Raw genomic sequence first — 13,082 nt, 5'->3', positions numbered from 1 at the left:
TTCTCAAGAGAAGTGAACTGAGATGACATCCTGTGGGAAAAAAATGCCTTTTGGGCATGCTCTCTGTTAAACACTCCTTTTTGGTCATTTACAGCAAAATTAAATTGGACAACAATAATTTGTCATCATTCAAGTAAACAAGCCAGGAAAGAGAGGAGTTCCAATATCTATCCAAAGAGACAGCTGTAGTCAACGGATTTATTTATAATATTATTTGGTAGCAAGAAACTTACCATGGCTGAATGTAAAAAAGTATTTTTTGATGAGTTAAAGAGATTAAGAAAAATCAGGCAGATTTTGACAGAGAATGGTGTGTAAATGAGAGGTGTTATCAGTCTGAATCTGGCAGCTCCATTTTTGTTATGGTGAAAAATATCAGTATTATTTACTAAGAAGATTAGGGCTGAATTGGAAGAGAGGCTGGTTGTTGTGTGGAGATTGAGATAAGATAAAGGATTTTACCTTCTATGCACAAGCCAAATGCAATACACACAGGACTGTTATCTCCAGCTCAGGCCTAGCAGAGGTATATTAAGATGTACATTGTAATTACCAGTGGCAGGAGTAGATTTCATAAAGACTATTTTAAACCCTAATAAAATGCTGGCCTTTAATTATACAGCTTTGAAATATTTTTCTTAGTTAATTGCAACAGGAAAAAAAAAATCCACCTAATATTTGAAACTGATTCTTGCAGAGAAAGCACAAGCGGAACAGACAGTCTTTGCCTGATCTGCACTTGTTTTGCTGTCTGGCTTCATTCTGTGATTTGAATCACAGAGACAACTGAGACTGCTAAACACCTTCCTCATTTTCCCCGTTATCCAGAAAGCAAGATTAGCAAGGACTGGGGAGGGTGGGGACTGGAAGCAGGGGGAAGAATAAATCCCCTTTCCACGACATAATTAATTAGTTCCAAAAATGAGCTGCACACTCATGAATCACTCATGGTTGCTGGTGACAATTGCAGCTCCCCAGCATGCAATAGAGTCTGGGGGGCTGTGAGGAGCAATATTATTTTTACCACTGAGAAGCATCTGAAGGACAAGAGAAAAACATGTTAAGTTGTATGTTTAGCACAAGGCCAGTCTGTGTCAGAGCTCACCTGAGACTGTTGCTGTCACTAAGTGGAAACCAATCTGGTAGATTTTTGGGGGAAAAATGGCCCAACCAAACTTCCTTTTTTTCTTGAAGATGTTTATTATTGTTGTATATCACACAATAGCAGCATACCTCACAGCAACCCTCTTTGGCTCTTAAGGTTGTAGTGTTAAGAACCAAGGATTGGAAGGAAACACAGCCTGCCCAGGAGCTGCCATGAGGCACTGCCACAGTGTGTGTCCCCTCCATGCCTCCATCTCTGCTCCTGCTATGAAGAATATTACTGCCCTTCTTCAGCCCTTACAATGATGATAACTTGCTTTCCCACCTCCTCACTATAGAGAACACGTCTACGTTTAAAAGTCTTGTAAAAACACTTTTGTGAGGTGAAAGTCTACAGTTACCTTGTGATTTCCATTCCACAACAGCAAAAAGCTTACATTGTGTTCACATCTGTATTCTTTTTTAAAAATTCAACATGGTAAGTGTATATCAGATAATAAATATATGCCATCATGAGCCCATCCTCTGTGCTATTTATTAGTCATGTTACTAAAGGCAAACAAATGCCTTTAGACTTCGCAATCCTGAAGATTTGAATGTGTTTTGGTGTTACACTTGTGCTGGAAATTGTGAGGACTGCAGTTACACAGCTGACTACTATAAGCAGCTCATTAAATTACTACTGACTCTCTACTGCTCAGTGAGTTGTTTTTGGTGGCATCACTTTGTATGACCTTCAGTTTTGCTGTTTGTACAAGGTTGTGCAATCTCGCCCAACAAGTCTGGTCCAATTCCTTGTGACTGTAGTAAAAATTATGATGTGCTGTTAATGAATTAATAATCATGTCACAAAACAAAAAAATCTTGTGTGAAACCAAAGTATTTTTCATAAAGACACAATTCAGATACAGTCCTTTTAAAAACTATGCACTGTTCAATAGCTTTCTAAGGCACCTTTCTCTACATGTGGGGGGTGCCTTCCAGTGTACATGTCAATATCTAATGTTTCATAAATAAGAAGCTGAGGACAGGCGTGAGTACAGATCTTGCATAATCCTGTGGCTTCTCATCTTCTATCTACAATGTTCTGTTTCTTGATATTTGTGGGAAGAGATCCTAAAAATATCAAACCACACAACTGAACTTTCTCTTGTTTGGAATGAAAAGCACTTATAGCCCTTAAAGTCAAGACAACAGTTGGTAAAGACTTAGAGGTACTGATCAAATCCAAGCAATTTACGAGTACAAATGAAGTAGAAAAATTATTGTTCAACTGTTCCCTGAAGGAAGCTGGACTTCGGAACTCTGTCTACAATGACAGTATTTGGATGCTTTGTGCCTCCACTGCTGTGGTCTGCTAGTCTCAGAAGTAACTGAAGTGTTTTGAGGCAGAGGCTACAAATTGTAGCCACTTGGCTTTGTGGGGAATTGGACCAATGACTAGTTTTGGTCTATACGATGCTACATTCAGCATATTAAGGGTGATGTAAATCTGGTCTGTCTTAGAGTGTTAATTCATGCTTGTTTCTGCCTATGTTAATGGCAAAATAATTCCAACACTAGTGGTAGGTTATAGTGGACCACTGTAGGTAATTGGTTTTGTTAATGGGTAATTTAGTTATTAGAAGTACATACTGTGCATCAAAACATTCAAACAATTCTGATTGCTGTCTTGTCCCTGAGCCAGTGCAGATACTTTCCCCTTTCCCTTTGGCTAGACAGCAACGTTTCTAGCAATGTGCTTCTGAAAATCTGGCCTAGAATCTGTTTAGGCAAATAATTCATCCTGCTTCGTAAATGTCCAGAACTGATAAGGCTCAGAAACTGGGCTGCAAGAGGTCACTCAAATCAACAAAGTAACGCTTTGCAAGTCCAGCCGGTTTATTCTGAAATAAAACTGCACTGTACTAATAAGCTAGGGTACAGTAGAATTGTTCATAGTTCATCATCTTTCTTAGTTACAGGTAGCCTGGCAGTGTAGAAAATATGTTGCCTGTACAGTAAATACTATATTCTGTTGTAGAAGAGTCCTACATCCATGAACACAATGCTAAACACAGAAATTATATAGTGTTTTTCTAAACTGGATAAATTGCACTTTAATGTGCTTTCTAGAAAATGACCATTGAGAAAACAAATAGCAAATCACTTCCGTGATCAGAAGTAAATACCAACAGATTTCTTGCAATGCAGTATATGTTCAGCTTACCTTTACAAGCAAAACAACTAAATCTCAGCACTTCATATTAAAATTAGATCCGTAAGCAAGAAAATATGGTGATAGAAAAGTCATACTTATATCTCCTAGCTGTGTTTGCTTTTTTTTTTTTTTTGAACAAAATTGACCAAAATGACAAATTTATTCAACAACAATAGAAAAATATTCCAAAACCAAAATGTGTAGTAGCTTTGGCACTTTTACGTAGCAGAAAGCTGCTGGTGGAAAGTTAATAAACAAATATTCCTTGGGCAAAGTCTTCTTATAATTTCATATCACAGTATTTCTTTACAGAGCTTTCTACAGCAAATGTTAACATGCTATATATGAACAAATACCCTGCCAGGATACCAGCACCTCTTCAGGACAAGTAGAATCAATATGACCTAAAATATTTCCAGGGAAAACCTTTTTTCTCAAATACCATGACCCTCCTCAACCAGTTTGGAGAGCATTGTTTCTTTCTGTGTCTCAGGATCAGCATTTGGTGCAGGTCAGAAGGCAGTATCAAATGCTTCTTCTGAGTCCAGATTAGTTTTTAAGTTACCTCTTTTCCAAATATAACTAGAGCATGTATTTAACACTAAGCATTAAAAGTGTTGGAAAGTATGTTGCACATTGTCATAATTCTCCTAGTATATTCTTGCTGGGTAATTGACATTAAAAATAGAAACTTTGTGGGTCACCGATAACTCGAAAACCTGACCCAAAGTGATATTCCTTATGACTGTAGATCACTCTTCAGATACTTTCTCCATCTGACAAACTGTGGTTACAGAAGGGTTTTATACTTCTAGTGGTTCACTAATACCACATTACCTTATTGGATCACTTGCAAAGAGACTGAGTCTGATTTGAAGCTCAGTGAAGTCACTGGGAGCTCTTTCCCCTTGATTTGACTCAGCCTTGAACCAACGATACTGTCAACAACTGTGCACTTCCTGCGCAGCACTGAACACCCATTGATGATTTTATGGTGCATAGGGCAAGATAAAGCCTTTAAAAGAAAGTTACTTTGCCTTCCTCAAAACAGAGCTTTACTGTTAGAAACACAAGTTATAGAGTAATTATGCTTATACACGAATTATATAGTAATTCTAAATAAAATATATATAGTCACATAACTTGGTTGAAGCAATTAAATCTTTTTAGCATGGTAAATACATTAAGAATGGCTAAATCCATCATCCTTTGCACAGGAGAAGATTTGGAAAAAAACCTAGAGGACGAACAATTGTATAAATCTAGAAATACTTAAACACAATTTGAGATCACTTTGGTCCTGTTCTGGAATTTCTAGTAACTTGCAAAGCTTGCAGTTTTAACCTTACCTACAGGAGTTATTTAGTATGCTAAGGTTGTGTCTAAAATTTCCTGCTTGTACATATGGGAAAAAAATATCTCAAAGGCCATAAGGCAGAATCTTTTTCTAACTTTGGCTGAGTGACACTGTTGGTTGTGTCTTTGTGGGCTCAATGTACTGTTTGGTTGTTGCAGAAAAGAGGATTCCTTACTGTTTCAGCTATGATTACATACTCAGATACTATTTTGATGGCTTTAGGAGACATCCGTGTGTGCAGCAGGGTGCAACTGCTTTACCCAAAATAATTTTTTTTCCAATCTGTTCCATTGTGACAGTACTTCAGACAGGAAGATGATTTTGTGTTCTACTGTAACCTTCTACTTGGCCAGGAATTCCAAGAATATACAATGGATATTTACAAGGATTTTTCTTCATATATACATAACCAGGAAGTGAGATATAATTGCTTATATGTATAGATTCTGCTGTGCATAATCTTATTTATTTTATTCTACAAAAATTATAAATCTGTCAGTCTTTTTGTTGTTTCTGTTTTATGTGTTTATGTACAAATGGATTACACTGCAAACTGGTGACTTGTTGCATTTCATGTACATTTGTAACGTTGCTTAAGTAACGCTTTTTTTCTGTGGATATGAGATGTGATCTTGGCACATGCTGAGGACCTCTGACAGCCCTTTCTTGACATAGAAGAACCTCAACATTTATCTAGATTGGCTATACAGTATTTTCTTTTACACCAAAACAATATGTGTGTCTTGAAAGGACAAGATAGATCAAATAATTCTTAATTTAAGTTATTAAATTACCTGTCTCCATCCCCAGTTTTGGTAAACTGCAATGAGATTTCTCTGAAAAGTGATATTCCCAAAGAAACACCGCATAAAGAAGATGTATTTTCCTACTTCAATAATCTGATTCAGCTAAAGGCTGAGCACACTCTAAAAGGTGTTGAATGTTTTCAAATCCTTATAGGTTTTAAACATTTAATCATTTATGGGCTAATGGCTATTACACGTGGACTGGAGAACACTTATTTAAAGGTCATAAGTAAATCGGAACAAATAATCCCAAATCCTGATTTGAATTCTAGAATTCATGTGCAAATTTTGTACCCAAAGACTCTTGGTTATCAAATATAACCAGAATATATTTACAGCTTGCTGCCTTCCTGGAGCATGTCATAGACACCGATGTTTCACTAACATTAACCAGGGTAATAAGTAGCAAGTACAGATTTAGCATGTGTTTACGACAGTTAAGATAATAAACAGGATTGATTCCGTCAGACTCCAGTCAATCTCAAGTCCATATTTTGCAGACATCTTTAGTACTATTACTTCACAAACAGTTGCACCAGTAAATTTCTAAACTCCAAACCCAGTTATCAGTAACATTTTAAAGCAAATGTTTTTAGGGATTTTTTTTCGAATGACAGAAGACTATCTCACATTTTCAATGCAGTGGGGTCCTGGCATCTTGCAAATATGAGTAATAAACAAACAAATGCACTCAGCCAAGTGGAATGATCTAACAGCAGTCAGTTCTTCCAATTTCTTCCCCCGATTTATGGTTGTTACATCATATTTATCAGAATGTCTCATCTGGATTAGAATCCAGCCTTTTTAGGCTGTGTAGAGATCTTCAGTCAAATTCTTTGGATACCTGAAGTAAAGTCATATGACAAAGACTGATCAGCACACTGAAAGCTTTTCACTTAAGTTTTCTTTTTCTAATAAGCTTACACAGAATTTGAAGAAACACAGAACCTTAGCTTTACAACACATGTAAAACGTTCCAAGAAAGGGAAATTATTTATCCAAGATTGTCTTTTGTTTGATGCTGAAGAGAAAAGAATGTGATTTTGTACACTTCCACTCAGCAATACCTCATAACTCTCAGTAATGAAAACAGCTCTGAGATCGAAGCATATTCCTGTGGATCTTCATCAGTAGAGGGGAAATGGATGCCCAGGGAAGCAATGCCCTGCTTCGGTTATATCTATGTCACCATCCTGAAAGACAAAGTTCAGGAAATAGTGAGGAACTGAAGTGTTCAAGATGTTCTTCACACTTTCAATGCTTCTCCTTTCATGTTCCAGCCCCAAAGCAGACAGAGAGATATTTCTAATGCTAGTGACTTACTACTAGAACAAGTGCCAAATATCTCTCTTTTAAAGCAAGCAGCAGACAGCTATTTGAAGAGCTTGTATCAAAGTAAAACGACTTGGCGGTCTTCTCCACCCAAAAGGGCATGAATCTACCCTATCAGTTATGGCATGGAGATTTTGCCTGTACAACAGCTGAGAAGTGTTCAGGAAGCACCTCACGTGTTCTCCAAACAACATCCTGGCTGCTTTCCACGCGTATGGAGAGCTCAGTCAAATCTCATTGGCTTTAACTAACAGCTAACAAGAAATTTCCTCGCAATGTGAGGAATTCACATCAGCAGCCAAGTGAAGACAGCTAGGATTAACCAGATGTCCACCAACCCAAATAAATCCACTCATCGGGATTTTGTAGAGGGCATAGACACGTTAATTTGCTTATTTGACAAATTGTGCCTCTATGATATAACTAGTTATTTTCCACACAGTAATTTTATCACCAGTGCTCTCCATTGCTGTAAATAATGTAAACATTTATTGTATAAATTACTGATTGTCATTTTGCAAAGAAAGCCTTGGATGACATGTTTTGGAATCACCTTGCAGCTGAGGACAAAAGCTTGCTATTAAGATCTACTAAACCAGCGAAAAAGTAGGCTGCTGGCAACAATTTATTTTACCTCAAGGCATTTTGGACGACTTGGTGTCTATTAAATACTGAGCAGGAGCCATCAAAACAGATGTTGTCTGGCACATATGTCTTGCCCTAGTAGTGTTCCAGCACTTGCCTACTTCAGCAGCATCTCCTTGCAGATTGTTTTTTTAAGCTGGTAACCAGCTCTGTTTGAAATGAGATGAAAGCCAGAGACTTAATCCATCCACCGATGCCAGTAGAATCCTCTCATGCACACTGCACTCCTATGTGGTATTAATTACACCAAAACATATAATTCCATCTCACCTAAACATCTCAGCTATGCAGTTCCAACCTTGTTCCATAGTAAATGCTAGATCATTTTCAATCAGTAACCAAAGATCTTGAACTCACTACACAATGTGAGAACTTTAATTGTTACTCGATACACTAACTTGCATGGCAGAATATAAAACGCTCTGAAACTGTCTGCATTTCTCTATACAATCATTTGAGTTGTTTCATCTTACCCACCTTGCTAGTGAGTCAGTTCTTACGTTCTTCTGTCACCACTTCCACTATTACTACTATTTCTATAAGAATGAAGATCTTGCCAGGACTTGGGCACATTTCACATATCCTGTCTGCATTTAACTAAGCAAGTCTATCAACCCAGACTACTTACAAACTAATTAAATTTTGCTTCAGAAGGTATTTACAGAAGGGACAATGTCTAGATTTAACCTTTTTGTTCACTAGGAATAAAGAGGCACTAATATCCATTGCTGCTGTGGTAAGGTGTAAGACTTAAGTAGAGAGTTATTTCAGCAGGCAGTGAGAGTGGCACAAATTTCAGGCCAGCAGGAGCAGGCTGCAGCAATCTGAAACATACCCACTGAAAACTTCATGAAAAAAGACATGATGCAAATGACCAAGACAATCACGGGTGACCAAGCAACGATATTTGTGTCATCTTAAATTCAGTTGAAATTGAACGTTGCCATGCAGTCCTTTCTCCCCCAAAATATGTCCAAATCACTATGCTGTTCTTGTTGCAGTTACTCATAATAAGCAGTTCAGAACAGTGATATGCAAAAGTAGATTCAATAGTATAACCTAATGAAAAAACCCTCAGTTCAGGCATTGTCTTTCATATGGAAAAAAATGACTCTGTGATGACTATGATTGAGCGACTGATTGAATTATTACTTTATTATATTCTATGTTTGTTAATCTAACAACTTATTTACTGTAGGCACTTATAGGTAATACAAATACTTAATGCATCAAGAGTGATTGTATTTTGTTGCCTAATGCAGAGAGAAATAGCGTACTGCCAAAATGGATAGTTACGTGTATTTAATTGGGCTACTGTTTCATTAGCTAGATGAGACTTGGCCACTGGACATAAGAACTTGCACCTATTACTCCAACAGTGGTACTTGAAAGAACAAAGTTCATTTTAAGATTGAAAGAAACACCTCCTTAATTCTCTGCTCTCTTGCATACGTTCATTTGTGCTCCAGCACATTTTTGTTGCTGGAGGTATATCTCCTCTGATAATGGTGATAATAGGAGCCAGTAAGGACTAGCAAAGCTATTTTGCTTGGTGTATTAGCACTTCCATTTTAGAATAATCCTACTAGCATGATTCTGTACTATTTACAATTTTTATAAGTGCCGATTATATTTTCAAAGTCAAAGTGGGATAAAATTAGTGCATTGTACCCTGTTGTTGCTGTTTTCTGTAGTAGTCAGCCACATATATTGAACAATGCCATATGAATATAATTTTGAGAGGCAAGAGCTTGATTCTTTAAAAAAACCACTTATACGGGCAGTATGAGCTCTTGCTGAGGATCTTCATCATGCAAATATTGTGCATACAGTCTAGTTAATAAAGAAAACCTAAGTTCTTTGGACACACAGGGCAATGTGGGTGGAGTTCTGGCAAATAAGCATTTTTTTCACCACTGAAACCCATTCAGCAGCCAAGAAAAACATATCTTATCATACCATTTGCACACTCTGCTTCTCAGGGAGTAATATCTGTATATCTAATTTGCAAATGTCTATTGAGAGTACTTTTAACCCCTGGCAATGAGTGGGATCTGGAAAGAGTGGTTTCTGTGAGGCTTGCAGCTCTGTCTGGGAATGATGGATGACTTTCAGGAGCAAAGATTTTCTAACAAATGACATTCCAAAGCAGTCTTACAAAGTACTCATAGCTAATGTCAATAATTCTGTCTTTGCCAGTTTAAATATCATTCTGAGTCTCTCACACCCTCACTGGTGCAGTACACTGGCAAAATTAGCAAGCTAATATCATCACTCCTTGTAGATAAACACATGTGTAAAGTGTCAGGCATAAGGAGGAGATTACAGAACACATATTTCTAAGTACCACTTATGAATACAACACATGTAGCTTGTGGAAATGTTGACATCATCTAAAGAGGATAGCAAGACTTGCAACCACAGTGAATTATATCATTAGCCAAACTGGAAAGTAATCTTTCCTTACAGCTGCCAGAGTCCGTCTCTGTCCTGGAGCTCCTGCTTTCCTGAGGAAAAATGTACTACTAAATTAAGATAAACATCATGACTGTGAAAGTTCCATAAAACATATGTGACATACACATCTTAAACATAAGCCTTTTGGAGGCTGATGCATTTAATGGAGCTCCTCATCTTGTGTTGCTGGAGAAAGACGTGTCATTAAGCATGGGAAAGAGGGTGAGGAGTATGAATGGGAACACATAGGGTTTCCAGAATGCACATCACCATGAAGGGCCTGTGAGGTTGCTGGAGTGATATACAGAGTCTTTGGCTGGGATTAGGAGCCCACGGAGGTGGTGCTGCACACAGCTCAAGGCAGAGAATCCCAGCTCCAGAGAGCTCATCATCAAATAATTTGGGCAATACATTGAAGCTGGAAAACAAAAATTGTAAAATCAAAAAGATGTGTGTCCACTCTTATTGTAGGCACCTGCGCACCTTCCTAGACCTCTCGTTTCCCCTGATAGTATAAAAACCTTATGTGCCAACTACCACCCCAGGGTGTTTTCAACAGTCATTGCTGCAGCAGATGTGGCTTTTGGAGAAATGGCTGAAGCATGACAGTGTTACAAATGAGCCCACTGGGTGTTATTTTTGTTAAAAAGAAATGTTGATGTCCATACAAGCTAATAACCAGGACCAGTGTGCAGGCTGATGACAGCTAGGAGGCAAGGCAGCTGCTTGGTAGAGCTGAAGGCAAGAGCAATGGGATGGCATAAGAGGAGTTAAAAGCAGGACTGAGTAGTTGGAGTAATGGGCATGACTAGGGCTTGTTTCCTGTGTGTATCAAAGAGAGTCGATGTAGATGTATGTTTAAGAGCAAGAAAGATCACAAAGAAAGAGGTATAAGAGACTACAAAGGTTTAGATGAGAGATATCCTTCTTTTACCACAGAAGAAATGTAGGTTTGGCTACTATCCTGGAGGGACAAAATGGTGCGTTAATAGGTCTACGATCACAGGAATGGTAATAATGTTGGTGAGTGTAACTTAGAACAGGAGTCAAAGTAGTGTAAGAGTACAGAAGAAAAGCACAAGAGCTCAGTTTTGACCGTGCTAAGTCAAAGCTGAAATAAAACATCTTCAAAAGACATGACAAGCAGACAAACTGAAATGCAGCAATGATCGAAGGAAATATTCTAGGAATGGAAATGTAAATTTGTGATTTTCTACCATAAAAATATTTCTAGCAGAGCTTTTTTTGATATTTTTTTGCCTCAAGGCAAAAAGACTATTTTTGCTTAAAGCTGTTAACAAGATGAGGTGCTTGTCATAGAGGGGAATGTAGAAAGTGAGAGGTCAGAAACGAGCAGTGCTTTGTGGGAAAAGAGCAAAGGATGTAACCTTTGTAGGGATTAGGAGAGTTGATCCAGGGTTTGCTAAAGGCAGAGGAGAAAAAAACCAACCAGCTGTTTTACTGCATGCCTCTGCAGCTGAGTCAGGATAAAGCTACAGAGAAAGAGAGGCATCCACAGGGGAGGGAGCAATTGCGCGGGTTGCATCTGGGCAAGCGATTGGATGTGCAAGACAAATAACGGGAAAGGATGTAAATACAAGTTGTGAGTTCTAGAATAGAAGTGATGCTTTTCTAAATTGCATCTTCAGTGTGAACAAAGGACCTGAAAGAGAAACGTGGAAAGACTGAGGTCTGAGTCTGAATGCCTTGCGGTGAGCAAGAGTTGACACAGTTGGAAGCAAGGAATAAAATGAGAGGAGAAGGTAGCGGGGAAGTGAAGTAAACCCCAAAGGATGCAGTGCTTGAGCAGAGCGGGTGACAGTTCATGATGGGACAAAAAAATGGCCAATACGCCAGCTTGCAAGAGAGCAGTATTGGCAGCCATGCCCTACAGTATATTAAACCCAACATGTATGCTACACTAGTGCCAAAAATCATGGCATGAGGGGGTTAAACAGGCCTAAATGACAGTGACAAACATTTGTGATGAAGAGGATTTAATCTCTTGGAGCTCTGGGAGCAGTGTTCTACAAGATTCTGAGCAAAGCAGGGGTCAGTAAAAACTATTTGGGATCTTCCACAAATTGCTTGGTGTCTTGGACAGTCCAGATTCGAAATTAAAGTTCAAAGCCAGTATGTTTGCACACTTCTCGGATTCAGTCAGTAGCTTGCAGAGTTGGCATCCAATTCACTGTTTCTTGGACAGTGTCAGACAGGAAACAGCAAGCAAAACCAAGATTCCTCTTTCTAAGCTTTCTCTTCCAGACTTTTTCTTCTGCAGGTGTGTACTCTCTTTAAGATCATTACTTATGTAGCTAATAGAAAAGACCTCTTCAAAAGTAGTAGAGAGCCTCTGCCATCACGGGGCATTGAACAGTCCTGGAAATGAATATTTTTTCTTTTTCATATTGTGTTAGAACTTCAGCTTTCACAGTTCATTGTTTCTGCCTAATTTTCAGCAGGCGAAGAAGAAAATTAACCTGAGATATCTGAGGTAAGCTATTAACTGCAGGTACTCCGGTCTGTACTTCCTACCAAATAGAACAATACAATACCTTTTGTCAATATGTTCCTTAAATCCCAAATGAACCATGTCAAACCCCCCCTTTTTTTAGAGCAAATAACACTTTGTATCCACTTCATTTAAACTACTCAATTGGCTAAGAGTGGAACAACATTTTCACAGAAGAAAATTTAGGTACTTTGAGTCTAACTCACAATCAAAATCTTATTTAATGTCACAGGAGGTTTGGACCAAATGTTTGTATTTACTATGCTTGATTACAGATAAGTAGGAGATTAAAAAATATTCCTATTTCTTATACTCAAGCCATACTTTTCTTTCTGAGATAGATGTTTGCAGATCAGAACACAGGTGAGATGTCATAGAAATGGAAGAGTCAGCATATAGCTGGTATGATGGCAACTTCACCATTTTACACTTTAACTTAAAGGCATACTGAAAATACATTTTGACTCAAATAATTTGACAGATGTAGGCAGAAATATTTAACACAGGGAAAATCTGTGTTGGTGCAAAGATTTATGTTTTAGTTTATACATATATTTAAACTCATCTAGTTACAGACCTCTGTTCAGTAATTACCCATGCATTTCTGAGATATTTCCAGTCCTTTCGTAGAATTGTAAACATCAGTTTGCAGAAACTCCTGCTTACACT

The 13,082-nt window shown here is 38.0% G+C and overlaps 1 long non-coding RNA gene across 1 annotated transcript in view; it reads right to left on the bottom strand.

Annotated features, from left to right (window-relative positions):
- Nucleotides 1-2,595: 2,595 nt before the first annotated feature.
- The window catches only part of LOC128851795 (uncharacterized), a 37,365-nt gene continuing 26,878 nt past the window's right edge, over nt 2,596-13,082 (bottom strand). The window contains exons 3-4 of the long non-coding RNA XR_008449246.1: nt 6,535-6,660; nt 2,596-6,311 (exon numbers count right to left, since the gene is read on the bottom strand). This is a non-coding gene — a long non-coding RNA (uncharacterized LOC128851795). The remainder of the gene's footprint in view (nt 6,312-6,534; nt 6,661-13,082) is intronic.

This window comes from Cuculus canorus, chromosome 3 (genome assembly GCF_017976375.1).
Source record: "Cuculus canorus isolate bCucCan1 chromosome 3, bCucCan1.pri, whole genome shotgun sequence".
Lineage (NCBI taxonomy): Eukaryota > Metazoa > Chordata > Aves > Cuculiformes > Cuculidae > Cuculus > Cuculus canorus.
This window is presented reverse-complemented; position numbering and strand designations above follow the sequence as displayed.